Source organism: Balaenoptera ricei, chromosome 8 (assembly GCF_028023285.1).
Source record: "Balaenoptera ricei isolate mBalRic1 chromosome 8, mBalRic1.hap2, whole genome shotgun sequence".
Lineage (NCBI taxonomy): Eukaryota > Metazoa > Chordata > Mammalia > Artiodactyla > Balaenopteridae > Balaenoptera > Balaenoptera ricei.
In genome coordinates this window covers 98,177,134-98,193,141 of record NC_082646.1, presented here as the reverse complement: position 1 = coordinate 98,193,141, position 16,008 = coordinate 98,177,134, and the positions used below count along the sequence as shown (strand labels likewise).

General features: G+C 51.0%; 1 protein-coding gene across 2 annotated transcripts in view; it reads right to left on the bottom strand.

Annotated features, from left to right (window-relative positions):
- Positions 1-16,008, bottom strand: part of TSPAN18 (tetraspanin 18) — a 182,163-nt gene that overhangs the window by 83,310 nt on the left and 82,845 nt on the right. The window contains exon 1 of one of the 2 annotated variants that reach the window (XM_059931433.1): positions 12,786-12,831. The exons of the other annotated variant lie outside the window; for it this stretch is intronic. The gene's annotated coding sequence lies outside the window, so the exon portion shown is untranslated. Of the gene's footprint in view, positions 1-12,785; positions 12,832-16,008 lie in introns of those variants that run through there. 2 annotated transcript variants of the gene reach the window in all.

Here is a 16,008-nt window from a genome sequence, read left to right as displayed (position 1 = left end):
AGCACCTTCTCTGCTCAGCAGGGTGGCCTGCCTGCTCCTGGTTCCTCTTCCCTGCTGGCCACCCTTCTGGGTTTACAAGGATCCGCGGTGAACTCAGCCAAGAGCTCCTTGACGTAAGATTATGTCATTCACCTTCATAAGCTGAATCTAGCATAAAAGACAAAATCATTCAATAACTGTTCTAAGGGGGAAAAAGTGCTCATTAATGAAGTGCTGGGGGTGTAAGAGGAAGGAAGGACTAAGCCTGGGAGGCCAGGGAGGGCTTCCTGGAGGAGGTGGAAGGTAACACCCTTGGCATCAGGGCAGCTAGAGGCAAAGGAGGAGTAATTATTTCACAGCCACCATGTGCGGCATGCCAGCATGGAGCTGGGGGCTTCACTTAGTCTCTAATCATTAAATGAATCCACCAAGGTAATCTTAGTATTCCACTTTACAGATGACAGAATGGGATCAGAGAGGTTAGGTTACTTGCCCAAGGTCACTCAGCCAACAGGAAGGAAAGCTAGGATTTGCACCCAGGTCCCGGCCCTGTGTCCTGAGTCATGAACAGCCAGGCACAGAAGTGGACGGTAAGGGGCAGACAGTGTGCTGTGGAGCTCCAAGTTGGGAGGAAGTGCTTCTGCTGGAGCAGTAGCGGCAGGCCTCCTGGAGGAAGTGTCTTCCAGCTGCGGAAGCTTTAGGCAGGCAGAGAAGGGAGGAAGGGCTTTCCTGGTGGAGGGGAGTGTGTGGGCACAGGCACAGAATGGGAGTGCAGAGAGGTATTAGCGAACAGCCTCACTTGGTAGATGTCAAAGGGGCATTGTTGGCAAATAAAGTCCCACAGCTATCCAGGACATCCAGGCCCATCCTCTGTAGAAGGCCTTGAAAACGGCAGTGAAGACTGGCACTGGGAGGTTTCTTTGGACGAGTGAGCGGGGAAGCTGGTGAGGGGTCTGCCAGCTGAATGAACAGACGCGCTGTTGCAGGGCTGGGAAGAGCAGGAACGGGCGGGCACCAGGGCAGCCGGCATGGCGAGGAGGGGCAGCTCTGGGAGGCCTGGCCACGGCAGACCAACAGCCCTGGGCTGTGGGGCCAGAGGAGGAGGCTGGGCGGATGGGAGGCTCCTCCCTGCGGTCCTTGGGAGAACGAGGATGCCACAGAGAAACAGCTCTCTCCGGGGACGGTGGTGGTTTGAGGGGGAGATGATAGGCTTGTTCCGGGCTTATGTTTCAGCTGTCAACGTGGAGAAAAGCAGCTCAGACTGGGGAAGATTCTTTCCAGACTGGGGGAGGATTTGACTCCAGACGTGGAAGTTGAGGGCCCTGGGTTGAGAAGTGGAAACGGAAGCTGGGCTGGGGAGGGACAGAAGGGGCAGAAGGGAACGAGGGAGGAGGAGGAAAAAAGAAGAGAGGGGAGCTGAGGAGAGAAATGGAGTTTCCTCTCCACGGAGAGGGAAACGTACAAGAGTCATTCATTCGTTCCCTCACAACATGGACGCTGCTAGGACTTGCGCTGGCTGCTAGATGTACAGACATTGGCAAGATGCGGAAAACGTGCTTGTGAGAAGGAAGAGACTCAGAGGCAGTGGGTTTGAATCCCACACACTGGCCACTCGGGATGGATGCCAACTTGGGGTAAGTTACTTAACCTCTCTGTGTTCACATCCCTCGTGTGAAGAAGTGAGTCTCATAATGCCCATTTCATAAGGTGGGGGATCAGATGAGTGACATATGACACTAGTCAAGAGCCCGGACAGGAGCCGGCATCTACCCAACGCAGTAAAGGGAGTGAGGGATTCCTCCCCTCTCCTCCTCCCCACCCTCTTTGATCAGTGGCCCCTTCACTATTCCTTGAACACCCCAAGCTGCTCCACTTAGGTAATCTGGGCATCTGGGCACTGGAGCTTCCTCTGCTTAGAATCTCTGATCCTGGCTCTTTGCTCAGTTTGCTCCCTTATTTCATTTAGGTCTTTGCTCAGATGTCACCTCCTCCAAGAGGGCTTCCTGGACCACTCTGTCTTGGGCAGCTCCCTACCCCACCAGTTACTCCCTGAAGGAGAGTTCCAGGGGGATGGAGACTTTGTTCACTGTTTCCCTAGCATGGAGAATATTGCCCAGCACAGAGTGGACGTCAACATACATTTGTGCAATAGACAAGGCATGGAAGCAACCTAAGTGTCCATCAGCAGAGGAATGGATAAAGAAGATGTGGTATATGTATACAATGGACTATTACTCAGCCATAAAAAAGAATAAAACGTTGTCATATGCAGCAACATGGATAGACCTAGAGACTATCACACTAAGCGAAGTAAGTCAGACAGAGAAAGACAAATATGTGATATGACGTACATGTGGAATCTAAAAAAAAAATACAAATCGGGGCTTCCCTGGTGGCGCAGTGGTTGAGAATCTGCCTGCTAATGCAGGGGACACGGGTTCGAGCCCTGGTCTGGGAAGATCCCACATGCCACGGAGTGGCTGGGCCCGTGAGCCACAACTACTGAGCCTGCGCGTCTGGAGCCTGTGCCCCGCAACGGGAGGGGCCGCGATAGTGAAAGGCCCGCGCACCGCGATGAAGAGCGGTCCCCGCACCGCGATGAAGAGTGGCCCCCGCTTGCCGCAACTGGAGAAAGCCCTCGCACGAACCGAAGACCCAACACAGCCAAAACTAAATAAATAAATAAATAAATAAATAAAGTAGCTATAAAAAATACAAATCAACTTATTTACAAAACAGAAACAGGCTCACAGACATAGGAAAGAAACTTATGGTTATCAATGGGAAAAAGGGAGGAGGGATAAATTGGGAATATGGGAATTAACAGATATACATTATATATAAAACTGATAAACAACAGGGATTTACTGTATAGCACAGGGAACCATATTCAATATCTTGTAATAACCTATAATGGAAAAGAATCTGAAGCTGTACAACTGAAACTAACACAATATTGTAAATCAACTCTAGTTGAATTTTAAAAAAACATGTATTTGTGAATGAATCAGTGGGTGAGTAATGAATGACCCAGACACTCTGATGACCCAAACTTCTCCAGCAGGACCAGGGAGTGGTGAACAGGCTATGTGAATAAGCACAGTGATGGTCAGGTGTGGATTTGTGGGCTTGCTTGTTCCAAAGCCAAGTTCTGGGGTTCTTGGGGCTGGCAAAGGCCTAGGTGAAGGACCTTGAAAGCAACGAACAAAAAAGTGTAACACCATTCATCAGCTCCAGTACTATGGCTGGTACCTAACTGATGCTCCATAAAGTAGCTTCTTTCCTCAGATGGAGTGCGTGTTGAAGTTTACCGCAGTCCCCACCGCTCCCTAGGGTCTCCCAGACAATCAAGTCATGGTTTAAATGCCCATTATCATTGAGCCTGGGCTCCTGGTTTGTTTGTTCATTTGTCACTCAACCTACTCACTTATTTGTGTTTGCTGCTTGGCCCATGTAAAAATTTGAGTGATCCCTGGCCTAAGCACCCTTTGTCTCAGTTTCCTCACTTGTAAAGTACAAATGATTTTTCCTCCTAAAATCAAAGAAGATGAATGAATGTGGCCAGACTATGGCTGGTACCTAATTGATGCTCCATAAATATTTCCCCATCCCTTTCCTGTCTGGCTAAACTGGCCCAGCCCTTCCTTCTCCAATCAGCAAGTAAAAACTGAGCAATACATTTATGCCAAGCGACAGGCATGACCCTGGGCTGCGTTTGAACAACAAATGGACATGTCACTGCCTCCATGGCACTTGCACGCTATTATTAAGTCAAATCACTATTATTAAATTCAAATCAATCTGTAAATCCAGTTAAGAGATACATGTGCCACAAAGGCAATAAATAGAGTGCAATGAGAGAGAAGAGGAAGGACGGCTCCCCACGGAGGCTGAACACTGAAGAATGAGAGGGGCCTGCCATGTGCAGAGGCTGGACAAGTGCTCTAAATAGAGGGAACAGTCTCTGTGGAGCCCCTGAGGCAAGAATGGGCTTGCGCTCTTCTAGGAACTGAGATGAGGCTGGTGGGGATGGGGTGGGGTGCGTGAGGGGAAGGGCATGGGGAGATGACCTGGGAGGAGGACAGGGGCGGACCACCACAGGAGCAGGGATTTTCTTCTAAGTGCAGCGGGAGCACAGAATGCTGGGAGAGGCATGGTGGATCCAAACTGCCTTTTTCAAGAAGGCAGACAGGAGAAATGACATTATGCAGAGAGTAAAGCCATGCCCTTCCCCTGGACTCCCAGTGCAGCTCCCCACACCACGGCTGACTCATGCCCTGCTCAGAACACAAGCACCTGTGTGTGTCCAGCCACAGGCCACCGAGATGTTAAGACGCAGACCCACGGGATGAGGGGCTCTGGCTTTGGAGTCAGATCTCTGGTTTCAATCCTGGCTCTACCACTTGTCAGCTGTGTGACCTTGGGCAAGTTACATAACCACTCTGTATATCAGTTTCCTCATCTCTCAACCTAGTGAGAGGAGATGAGGCAGGTAAAGCCCTGTGCACAGTGTCTGGCACCCAGAAGCTGAGGTGCTAATATTGGTGATATTTGCAGGCAGAAGACACAGGGACAATCCAAAAATGCCTGCAGTTCACGTACTGGTGGACACAAACTTTGTTTCGCTTCCCCTGTTCCAGGAAAGCCCTTCTTTCTACTGTATCCCTCTAACTTTGGGATGTAAAGAGTATTTTATATCCCCTATCTCCCACCGTCTTTCCTCCAGCCCTTTAAGGGAGATTTTTTATCATTGTTCCATTTTAATGATGGGAAACGGAGGCCGGAAGAGTCGAAGCTCCTGGCTCAAGGCCCCACGGTCAGGGGAGGAGCAGAGTGAGGGCACAAAGCCTGATTTCCGAGGCCACCGCGCCCTGCGTGTGCCGTGAGACATGCTGAGAAATCACCCACCTCTAAACATACTGAGGGAAAAACAAGCCCAGCAGGGTCTCTGTGTATAAAGTGGGGAAGCTGAGAAGCCAAGAAATGGCCTTGTAAAAGAATACAGGACCAGGTGATACGGAAACCCACAGACAACCCACCCTGACACATTTCTATCAGGCTCGAGGGCTGGTCCAGAGACCTGCCAGAAACCTTTAAGGAGATAGCCAGACCCTGACTCCTGTTCCCAGCTCAGGTCCGTCAGGAGGTCCCCCACAGAAGGGGATTCCTCTGGAATGCATCAAGCCAGGCAAGACTAGCCTTGTCCTAGGCAGGGCTCAGCCTCTGCAGGAGCCTGAGAACCTGCAGTGAGCACCCCGAGGGGGCCAGGTTTACAAAAGGCGGCGAGACCCAGTGAGAAGTGTGAGGGCCCTGGAGTCCCACAGACCTGGGCTCCCACCCAGCTGCCCTCTTCCTCAGTGATGTGAACTGGGCCAGTGACTTAACCTGGTTGGGCCTCAGTCCCCTCATCTGTGAAATGGGATAAAAGTCAGCCCTATCTCACAGTGTGTCCTGAGGATTAAAGGATCACTGGGGTGATAATCTGTAAAAGCTCCCACAATAGTTTCTGACACGTGGAAGGTGCTGGATAAATGTCAGCCTCCTAATTGATGGCCTTCTAAGAGTCCTTTGGTTTGGAGTCAGATAGAGATCAAAGAAGGGAACTCTCTGACCACCTTTGGTACTCAGGAAGCATTAAGAGTGCCTGGGTCAGAACACCCCTGGCCTCCCAGCAGGGCCCTGACCAGTGAGCACTCCCCAAAAGGCAGTGCATTGCTTCATTCCCAGCATCACTTCCGAACCTTGGGTGCACTGCTGTTGTTCAACTGGCCACACTGACCCATGAGGATCGGTTTGGTGTCTGTCTCCAGGACCAGAGAAGAGTTTACTGAGGACAGGGGTGGGTGGATGTTGATTTTTATATTCCCAGTACCAAGCAAAGCCTTCGGTACCAGCTGGTACCAATAAATGTCTGTGGCATGAATGAATGAATGACTGACGGCAGTGTCCCTGTGGAAGCATCAGACAGGCAGTCTGTCCTTGCTCAGGCTTCTCCTGAAGTGGAATAATAATTTCAACAATCACAGCACAGTAAAAAGGGTACTGGCCCTGTAACCACAGGAAGCCCAGCCGTGTTTACACCGCAGCCTCCTCTCGCTGGGGTGAGAGAAGCCAGCCTCCGGAATCTCAGGCATAGACCCTAGGGCCCTGGGCTTTATCTCCCTGCTTTCTCCTTCCTCCCATTGTCCCCGCTTGGCTTCCCACAGCCCCAGGCCAAGGACCTGGCTTTGTTTGGAGGTCACTGAGTGGCCCTGATGGGCCGAGGTACAAGGTAAAGCAGAATGGCCCATCCTCCTCCTGGAGACACATTCCTTTCGGATCTTTCCCAGGGACCCTCCCCCTCACAGCTTGGTTTCCTCAGAAACAAGGAGGCCTCCACATCCCCTGTTCCTGCCCGCATCCCTAGCTGGCTGGTGGTTGGAGGCCCCCAAGAAGCCAAATGATTAGCTAAAGCAGGGAATATGCAAAAAAAAAAAAAAAAAAAATACCATGCCAAATAAGTACCCAGGACCGGTAACTTAGAACGCTAAATAATGACCACCAGGAGGGGCATGGAATGGCAGGGGTGGGGAAGTGCACCACTCCATCTCTGCCTAGCAGAGGGGAAAATCCATGGAGGAGGGCATGCAAACGCACCAAGAGCCTCTGGATTTCTTAGAACGCCACTTAGCTCAAAGAAACTCAAAGGCCTTAACTCCAAACCTTCGACTGTGGTGGGGAGGCAGGTTTTTCACTGAGGGAAGACCCCAAAAACAGGAGGTAGGGGGTGATGGGTGGGATTCAGGACCAAGCCTTGTCTTCTAACTGATTTACAGCAGCTGCCAGACAGCAGAACTCCAGTAGCTGTTAGAGACGAGCGAGAAATAAGCCTCATCGATCCTGGTCTTCCAGTGTGAGTGGGACGGAGAGACCCAGCTCCCAGTGGCTGACTTCTTTCTCCTTCTCCCCTTCTTCCCCCACTCCAGCTACTTGACTTCAAAGAGCTCCTCTTATTGTCACAGAGAGGGATGGAAAATGATGAAGACAAAAATATCTCCCGGCAATATCAATTCTATTCATTTTGCCCATAAACCTGAGCCAAGACCTTTCATTTCTGGTGATGTAATGAAGGAGAGATGAAGTGAATACTAACAGCAGCAACTCACGTTTACTGAGGGCAACTATATGCCAGGAGTGTCTTGCTAATCCTCATGGCAGCTCAGGGAGGATTTTACAATGACTCAGAACGTGTAGAAACCTGCCCAATGCCATCCAGCTAGTGGGTGAAAGATCAAGTGCTCAAACTCAGCCCCTGCCAACCCTTAACTCCTTTAATCCCCTTAACTTGGTCTGGCAGGACTTAATTTTATACAAGTGGGCAAACTGAGGCCCAGATCAATGACTTAACTCTCTTTTGCCCTCAGGAGCAGGGCCTGGTCTTCATTTGGGGTCTAACATTTTCTCAGTTAGATAGATTGTGTCTCCTCAGGCTGCTGGAAAGTGTTCCTCAGATAGCTGAAAGGGGTTGTAATTCCTGGGCAGAGAGACTGTGCTCCAAACACTCATGCTTTCCTTCCAGAGTGAAGAACTATGGCTGGAAAAGGGCTGCTCAGCCAGGAACTACATTTCCCAGCCCCCTTTGCACCTATGTGGCCATGTGACTCATTTCCACCAATGGGAGTGGGAGTAATGTGAGCTCTCCTAGGCCAATGTGACGAGGAAGCAGATGAACCCTCTCTACCTTTTCTTCCTCCTTTCATGGTGACCTTGGAAGCCACATGTTGAAGATGGAAGGAAACAGGGGCCCTAAATTCTGTATGGAAAGCTGCCCTCCACTTTCATTGAACTGTTGCTGAGTGAGAAATAAATTTGCATTGTGTTAAAGCACTGAGATTCAAGTTTTTTACTTCTTACAGCACTCAGCACTGCCTTAACCAATACGCTAGCCTTGGGTTCTCATTTATTACAACCATCTCCTCCACAACCACTATTGAGAATGCTGGCAAAGACCCTGGCAACCCCAGAGGCTCAGCTAAGAGTTCGTTTAATTCAGGAAACATTTACGGAGCTTCCTATACCTGGCCCCGTCTCACCAACAGGTAAAAGTCCTCTGGTAAGCCCATTACTTTACCTCCCCGCCATGCACAGCGATGACCCTCTCTTTTCTGCCTTTCACAGTCATACTTTTCACAGGAGTTGTCTACACCTCTCATCGCCATTTCTACATCTTCCACTCACTTCTCAACCCCCTCCAGTCTGGCCTCCATCCCCAACCATCCTAAGAAACAGACCAGCAAAGGTCATCCTTTCTCTATACCCACCAAGGTTTGGAGTATCTTGACTTCTTGGAACCTTAGTTCCTGCATCAAATGGCCTCACCTTTCAGGAGCACAGCTGCCCACACAACCTACAAAGCTGACTCCTTCTGACCCTCACTGCACCTCAAGAGATCATTCAGCTCATTTCTAGAAATTCCTGTAGACACCTACTATGTGTTAGACAATATTCTAGAAGTAGAAGAAGTGGTAAATAAGAAACCATCCTTGCCCTTGAGAAGCTTTCAGTCCAGGTAGGGTAATATGTCCCCATTTTTCAGATGAGGAAACGGAGGCTCAGAAAAGCTAAGTGTCTAAAATAACATAGCTGATTGGTGACATCTTGCCCATTGACCCAACACACAGGAATCATCTGAAAAAGATCAATGAAGGTGATGCACCTCCTTCAAAAAATTAAAACCTTATTATGAGCCTAACTCAGAATTCCCAAATGGAGACAAAGTGAAGAAATTGAACAATCACAGGTTCATCTTCTCTTCTCTTTTATTTTATTATCTGTAATGCTCTAATAAAAGTCAAGCACTCTCAAGCACCCCCAATGAGACCTAAGGAAATGTCTTGGTCTTAATTTTAGCTCCATGCCAAATAGCCCAATATCATATCAGTTAAAATTATTTAACTAATTATGAAATTATTAAAAGGTTACATCTCCTCTCTGTGCTTCAGTTTCCCCTTGTGTAGTGATGAGAGAGCTAACCTACTTGGACACTCGGGCTCCCTGCAGTCCCCAAGGTCTGTGACTCTAGGATTTTCTCACTTGCTGATCAGACATTGGGAGTTGCCTCCCCTGTCCACCTGCCCCTACTGATAAGTGAACGTTTTATTGAGCGCTTATCCAGTGCTTCACAGATTGAAGTCATTTATCTTTCATAACAACCCTGTGAAGTAAGGGCTATCATTTTATAGATGAGGATACCAAGATGCAGAAAGTTTAAGTACTTTGCCCAAGGATGCACAGCAAGTAAGTGGCTGAACCAGGGTTCGAACCCAAGCAATCAAGCTCTCGAGGGCTACCTTGGCAGCTCCCACAATCCCATCTATTCACAAAAGGTTCTGCCCCTAGCTCCTGAGGAGTGGACAGCAGACCACAGACCCCCGCCCACTTGCCACAGATGATGGGACCAGGGAGGACACCTGTGCCAGGGCAGCCCACCCTTTGACCTTTGGCAGCCTAAGGCATGGCCTGGTGGGGAAGGCGTTCAGGCTCTCCCAGGGAGGCTATGAGGGCAATGGCCATAAGAGTGAAACCCATGAGAACGCAGGGTCCACTCACCAGGGTCAGAGTCCAAATTAGCAGACCCTGCTAGTCAAAGCTGAGAGAGCATACAGCTGCCCTGAAGGGCCTGACCAGAGTTTAGAATTCTTCAGATGGTTTTCTAGCTCTGGGAGCTGGGAAGTGGCCCATTTTTGTCCCTTGGATCGCCCTGAACTCTGGATGTGTCTTGACAGCAACCTGCCTTGAGTGGCTCTAGGGCACGTGGCCTTCTGTCCCCTGCCGTCCCGAGGAGCTTGCTGAAACCAGCAGCTCTGAGAAAACTGACTCCGCTTCTGCTTGCCAGATGCCTTCACTGGGTCTGACTGCACCTTTACAAAACCAACACGCTCCTAATAAGTAAGCCATTGGCTCAGGCACTGGACTTTTCTGTAATATAGAGATTTGTGCTGTCACAATATTTACTGTAATAGGATTTGACAGATAGAGCACTGGTGTGGAGACAGTTTGTATAAAAGGGAAAAAAAGAGAGAAAGAGAAGGTTTTTATCAAAAAAAAAAAAAAATCCTTCCCAGCTCAAGAAAATGGAAAAAGCAGAGTGCATAACAGAGGGGAGAAAAGTCAATTAAATCATGATAATTACTTCCGCTGCCGTGCCCGAAAGCAGCATGAGCGTCTATTAATTAGGATTTCCATGTTGACTGTGGCCGTTTGACTTCAACGAGGCTGCCAGTGGGCTCAGTAATAACGTTCTCCTGGAGAGCAAATGTGTGAAAATATTTTCACCCTGACAATTAGCAGTTTTAAAGAACCTGACACACACACACACACACACACACACACACACACACACACACACACACAGCTGGGTTCCCTGGGCCCCTGTGATTAGCATGAAATGCAGCCCCCGCCTCCAACTCCAGAAATCAAGATACCCCAACCCCACTCCTTGTAATTACCAGCTCCTCCCAGCTCTCTAATTAGCACTAAGATGCTGGTCAGGGTGCAAATTCCCACACGGGCGCACAGACCACAAGCCTAAAGGAAGCGGCAGGGTTATCTTGTCCAGACCCCTGCCTATGGCAAGACCAGCCCAAACCACTCAGGATAAGGGCCAGTCTTAAGGCAACTTTGAAGGAAGGACATTCAGAACAAGTTGATTCCATCCTCAGAGCCAGATTCACATCTAGAAACCAGAAGCTTACATACCAGTGGATGTTCTACACAATCCATAAAACCTGGGTCTGAGGTGACTCTCCCTGTTCAAACAGGCAAAGGCCCGCAGCGTTTGCTCACGAGGGGCCTGTCAGGCCCGTCTCTAGAATATCAGGGTCAGGAGTGCTGTGACAGATGGTTGGCCACTTGGCAGATGAGGAAACCGAGGCTCAGGAAAATCAGGCCATGTGCTTTTCAGTGGCAGGGCCAGGACTCAGGCCTAGGCCTCTTGAGTCCCAGCCGGCTCTCAGACAAATGCAGGACACTGGACCAGTCACCCCTCAAAACCCCGTGCCACCCTCCCCGCCTGCTCTGATGAGTTGGAAACGGAGAACCCTGGCGAGGAGCCTGGGTGGGGGGCCTGCTGTATGCTCTCTGGCCAGCTGGTGCGGCCGAGCCAGGAAATCCTCCGGCCCTCGGGCCCCAGGCTCTCCCTGGCCTCAGAGCCCAGGGCAGAGGAAGGTCAGGGTCAGGGCCCAGGAGAGCTGCGTCCTGGAGGATGTATGGAAATAGCGTCCTCTCCAGGGGCAGGGCTCGTGGAGGGAAATGGGCTTTCCTGTCATTCACCGTCTGTTCCGCAGCGGCCAAGTCAAACAACAGAGACTTGCCCGCATCTCACACCTAGCCAGAGCCAAAATTTGGATATCCTGACTTGCAGGTTAATACTCTCTGCCCTCCTAGCCTAATAAATATTTAAGGCTAAAAGGAACAGATATTAGCACTCAGCGTGGAAAGAATCAGAGGTCTGTGGACAGACTCTCCGGCTTCCTGGATGGATGGGTGATCTCAGCTATGGGACTCCCTTCTCTGGCCTCAGACAGCCCATCTACAAAGCAGGAATAACCACAGGTACCTCTGGGGACGCTTGTCAGGGTAGACGTATGCGAATCCGCACTGGGGGAAGTGCCTGGACCACAGTGACTAAGTGTTTGGACCCAGGGAAGGGTGGCCTGGTGAGACTTCAGCTCCCAGGGCCTCAGTTCCCCATCGGTGAAGGAGACAGGCTGGGGAAGAGCCGCCACACAGGTGATGCACCTGAGGCACTTTGCATGGTACCTGGACCATAGTGGGTGCAAGGTGAGTCTGAGCTGGCGGTGGTGTGTCAGTCCTTCTGTACCTTGGTGGTGGCTGGAGTTAGAGTTCCCAAGTCTTGCCTCCCCCGTAATAGAATTACTCATCCACACCGTTGCCATGGCCTCACATGGGCAGTGACCGCCCACCCCTTGACTTTGGGCCTGAATGGGTGACTTGCTTTGACCAACAGGATGTCAGAGCAGAGGCACGGCTGTCCCTGCCTGGCTGGGAGGGCCCTCTTGGGTGCTGGTCAAATGCTATGAAAAGAACATGTCTCAGTAGCCACTGCCCCTCCAGCCTGGCCTGCAGAATAAACATGCACAGAGCAGACCACAAGCCCCTGCAGCTGCTGGTCCGAGGAGGATGAGAGACACGTGCAACAGACTCAAACCCAATCTGCAGCCAGAGCCTGGAGTCCAGGCCAGCCCAGCCAAGGTGCAGTCAACCCACAGTCCTTGAACATGAGAATAAGTGTTGCCCCTGAGCTTTGGGGTCTTTTGTTCCGTGGCATTATTTTGGTGATAACGAAGGTAACTCCTATTTTACTATGAGAAAGAGAGGTTAAGTGACTCGCTCAAGCTCACGATGCTAAGTCAGGGCTGAAACCCAGGACGGCCCCCTGGGGCACGCCCTCAAGCTGCCCCTCCAGCAGGCTGAGGCAGCGATGCCCACCAGGTGCCCCCCGAGGGGGTGTCACCAAGCAGACCCCAACGTCCACCCCTCCAGCCTCACACTTTCCTGAGAGGAGGCCTTAGTTAGAGTAGCTCCATCAGACTGCATCCGGCCTGCTAACCACAGCTCTGGGACCAGAGCCCAGCTGGCCACAGGATCCCCTGCCCCAAAGGTTACCCTCACCCAGGGCTGGGCATTCTGATTTATCATCCCCTCACACTTCCTTGGCAGGGACAGACCCAGGTGAAATGGAGGAAGAGGGAGAGCAGACAGCAGTCAGAAGAGAAAGTTGCCAGGTTCTTGCTGGGCCACCCTACCTCCTGTACCCAGACAGCAGGCAGCCAGGGAGACAGCTCCTTCGAGTAAATCTACATTCGCCTTGACTGGGAGGCAGCAGGCTTGCGGGGAGCAGGAGGGGGCAGGAGAAGCAGGCAGTCAGCGTCTATTCCCGTGGACTCACTCCCCACGTGATTCTCTGTCAGGCACAGTCTCCAAACGTGTGCAGGGCCCTCCCCTTCTCTGAGAAGGCAGCTGTTACAGCAGAAAGAGCATGGTGTTTACAGTGAGATGGGTTCCATTCCAGGCCTCATCCCAGCTGCATGACCAGAAATCAGTTCTCTGGGCCTCAAAACCCGGCATAAGGAGAAAAGACTTAAGACCTACCCCCAGGGTTGCTATGAAGACTTCATGGGTTATGAGCACCAGGGCCCAGTGTAAACTCTAAGGCAGTGTAACACATTAGCTAATACTATTCTCTGATGTTAGTCTGTGCCAAGGGTGGTTGCACAAGGACTCAATACTCCGATGGACCAGAGGGGAAAATACACAGATGCTGAAGATGGGTACATGCACAAACATATCCAAAGCAGTTTCCTGCCAATTTAGTCACAGGTGAGGCAGGAACAGCAAACGTGTGGCACGCATACAACCACCTTCTAATTCCCACCCATGGCAGACATCACTAATCAATTACAATACTGTTTGCTGATCAACCCAGAAGGGTCCTCAGAATCCTTTCAGCCCAGTGCATTGGCAGCTGCTATCACCGGTCTGAATTGGCACTAACAGTAAAACCTATTTCTCATCCTTGGTCTAGTCCAGCAGTCTTGTTTTACAGAGCAGAAGCCCAGAGTGAGCAATAGACTTGCCCCAGGTCACACAGGAAGGCACAACAGTAACTCAGGTCTCTAGATTCTTGTGCTTTCCCCACCTCCCCGGAGCCTCTACACCTGCTCTCATTCCCTCTCTCCTCTCCGCTCCTTACTCACCACCTCCAGCTGCCACTCTGGAACCTTCATGTTGTTGTTCCCCCACAGCAAGTCCATTTCCACCTCAGAACTTTGGCTCTTGCCATTTCCTCTGTCTGGAATGTTCCTCTGCCTGTTCTTTGCACTGCCAGGTTCTTCTCAGGCTTCAGGTCTTCACGCAAATATCCCCTCATCAGAGGGATACACCAGACCACCCCATTGTCACTCTCTCCCGTTATCCCGTTCCTTTATCTGTGTATCACTTTCACTCCCTAGAATCATCTTATTTCTTTGCTTGCTTTAGTTTTCCTTTTATCTGTCTGTTCCGTCAGACTTTAAAGCCCATTAGGTGGTACCTAATGGCTCTGTGTTAGCTGGTTTATTGCAGTGGCTCAAAAAGCTACTGATGAATGAGTGAACGAAGGATGGAGTCTTCCTGTGGGATCCAGTCCTCCTCGATGGAATTGCTCTCTGAAGCCCCAGTACTAACCTGGGCATGGTGCATTGCATGGAACAGGCACTTAGGAAATGTCATCCAGTGAAGAAGCTGTCTTGTTTTTAGGGCCTCAGTTTCCACATCTGTAAAGTGAGGCATACGGACAAGTCAACACTCTTCAAACCACGTGGCTGGAAACCCTCTGGAAACGGTTCCCACCGGCTGCTTTGCCGCTGCAGATTTCAAATCAGCCAATGAGCAAACTCCAGATGGGGCAGTGAGGTTTCAGGAAGACGAGTGTCCTCCTTGCAAAGTCCTGTCCTTCCTAATTGGGGTGGAGAGGGAGCAAATCTTTCTTCTGTGGAATAACCGTGCTGGGAGGTGGTAGTTGTCTTCTTTTAACATCCTTATTCTGCAACAGGAAGAGGTTGTCAACCAGATGCAGATGTCAGTCCTGACTTTTTTTTTTTTTTTGGTAATTTTATTGGTAAAGGAAGTGAAGTCTGGGTTCCCCACCCTGGTGCTCTGCGGACATGCCCCAAACAATGAGGCACTTTCCACAAACGAAGAATTAAACCTCCACAGGACTCCTTTGCTTTTGTCTGTTTCCTATTTTGGGCTCCCTTTGAAAAAGTAGTTTTACTGCTTTATAGAGTTTGATGATCTCTGAAGGATCTATCGCCAAGGTCCCGTCCCCATGGCCTCTGCACCCTTGATTCTTGTCACATCTTGGCCCCTGTGCTGCTCAGACTTTCCTCCAAGTCTGGGTGTGCTTGTCCAGGTGTGCAGAGACAGGCTGATGGATCTGGAGGACCCAGAAGGGCTCTGCCCAGTCCAGCTCGGTCCTTCATGCTGGTCTGGCAGTGCCGACTGCCCTCTGGTCCACACACTACTTTCTGGGCTTCTCGGCATCAGGTTTTGTGCCTCTTTCAAAAAAAGACAAAATAACCGCACTTTACGTACATTTGCGGCGGATGCATCTGGGGCCCTTGGCACTGGGAGTCCTTCTTTTTTAGCTGCATTCAGAGAGACCCACTGCCCTGTTCAAGGTCACACAGCAAGGAAAGGTGCAAAGCCAGTTCTTAGAGGTCTCCCTCCCAGCAGCGCCTGATGAGCAGAAACTTCAAGAGCGCTCTGGCAGCCTGTCCCAGACGTGAGAAACGTAAGCCTGTCTCCAGTTTACTCACCCTGTGCTCAGACCCCCGGGCGTGGAGTGCTTGGGCTGTGCCAGGCCCTTCAGGGCACCATCCCAACCACAGACGCAAGCCTGTGTCAGGAGCTCCACTCTCCCCTGTGGACACTGAGGCTTGGGAGGTTTCAGAAATTGCCCGTGATCACACGAGGAGTCCGAGGTGGCAGAACCAGGATCGGGCCTGAATCTGCTCCACCCTCTTTGTGTCTGTCCCCAAGTCGTGGCTGCAAGTCCCTGTTCGCAGGGCATTCAAGCTGGCCTTTCTCTGCACAGGGTCATTTCTCTAGAAGCAGACTGGCTGAGCCCCTGTCTTGCAGAAGCAGGGAGAGCCAGGCTGCTGAGACCAGGAGCGGCTGGAGAAAATCTGGGACTCGGAGACATCAAAGCTTCAGGGCCACGCTGAGCGAGACCGGGAGCTGAGCACCGAGTGACAGCAGGCGCCCGCCAGGGGAAGAGTGTGGGAGCATCTGCAAGGGCAGGCCTAGTGCTGGGCAGCGTCACAGAGAGACACGGCTGTGCTCTGTCATTTCACTAATTAACTCACACACAGAGCATTTATCTCTGTCACAGAGCAAAACAAGTAAGTTGTGCCCTTTTGTGCACGGTGCGTGTGTGTGTGTGCGCGCGCGCGTGCGCACTGCTAGGTCCTGGCATTCCTGGGAACC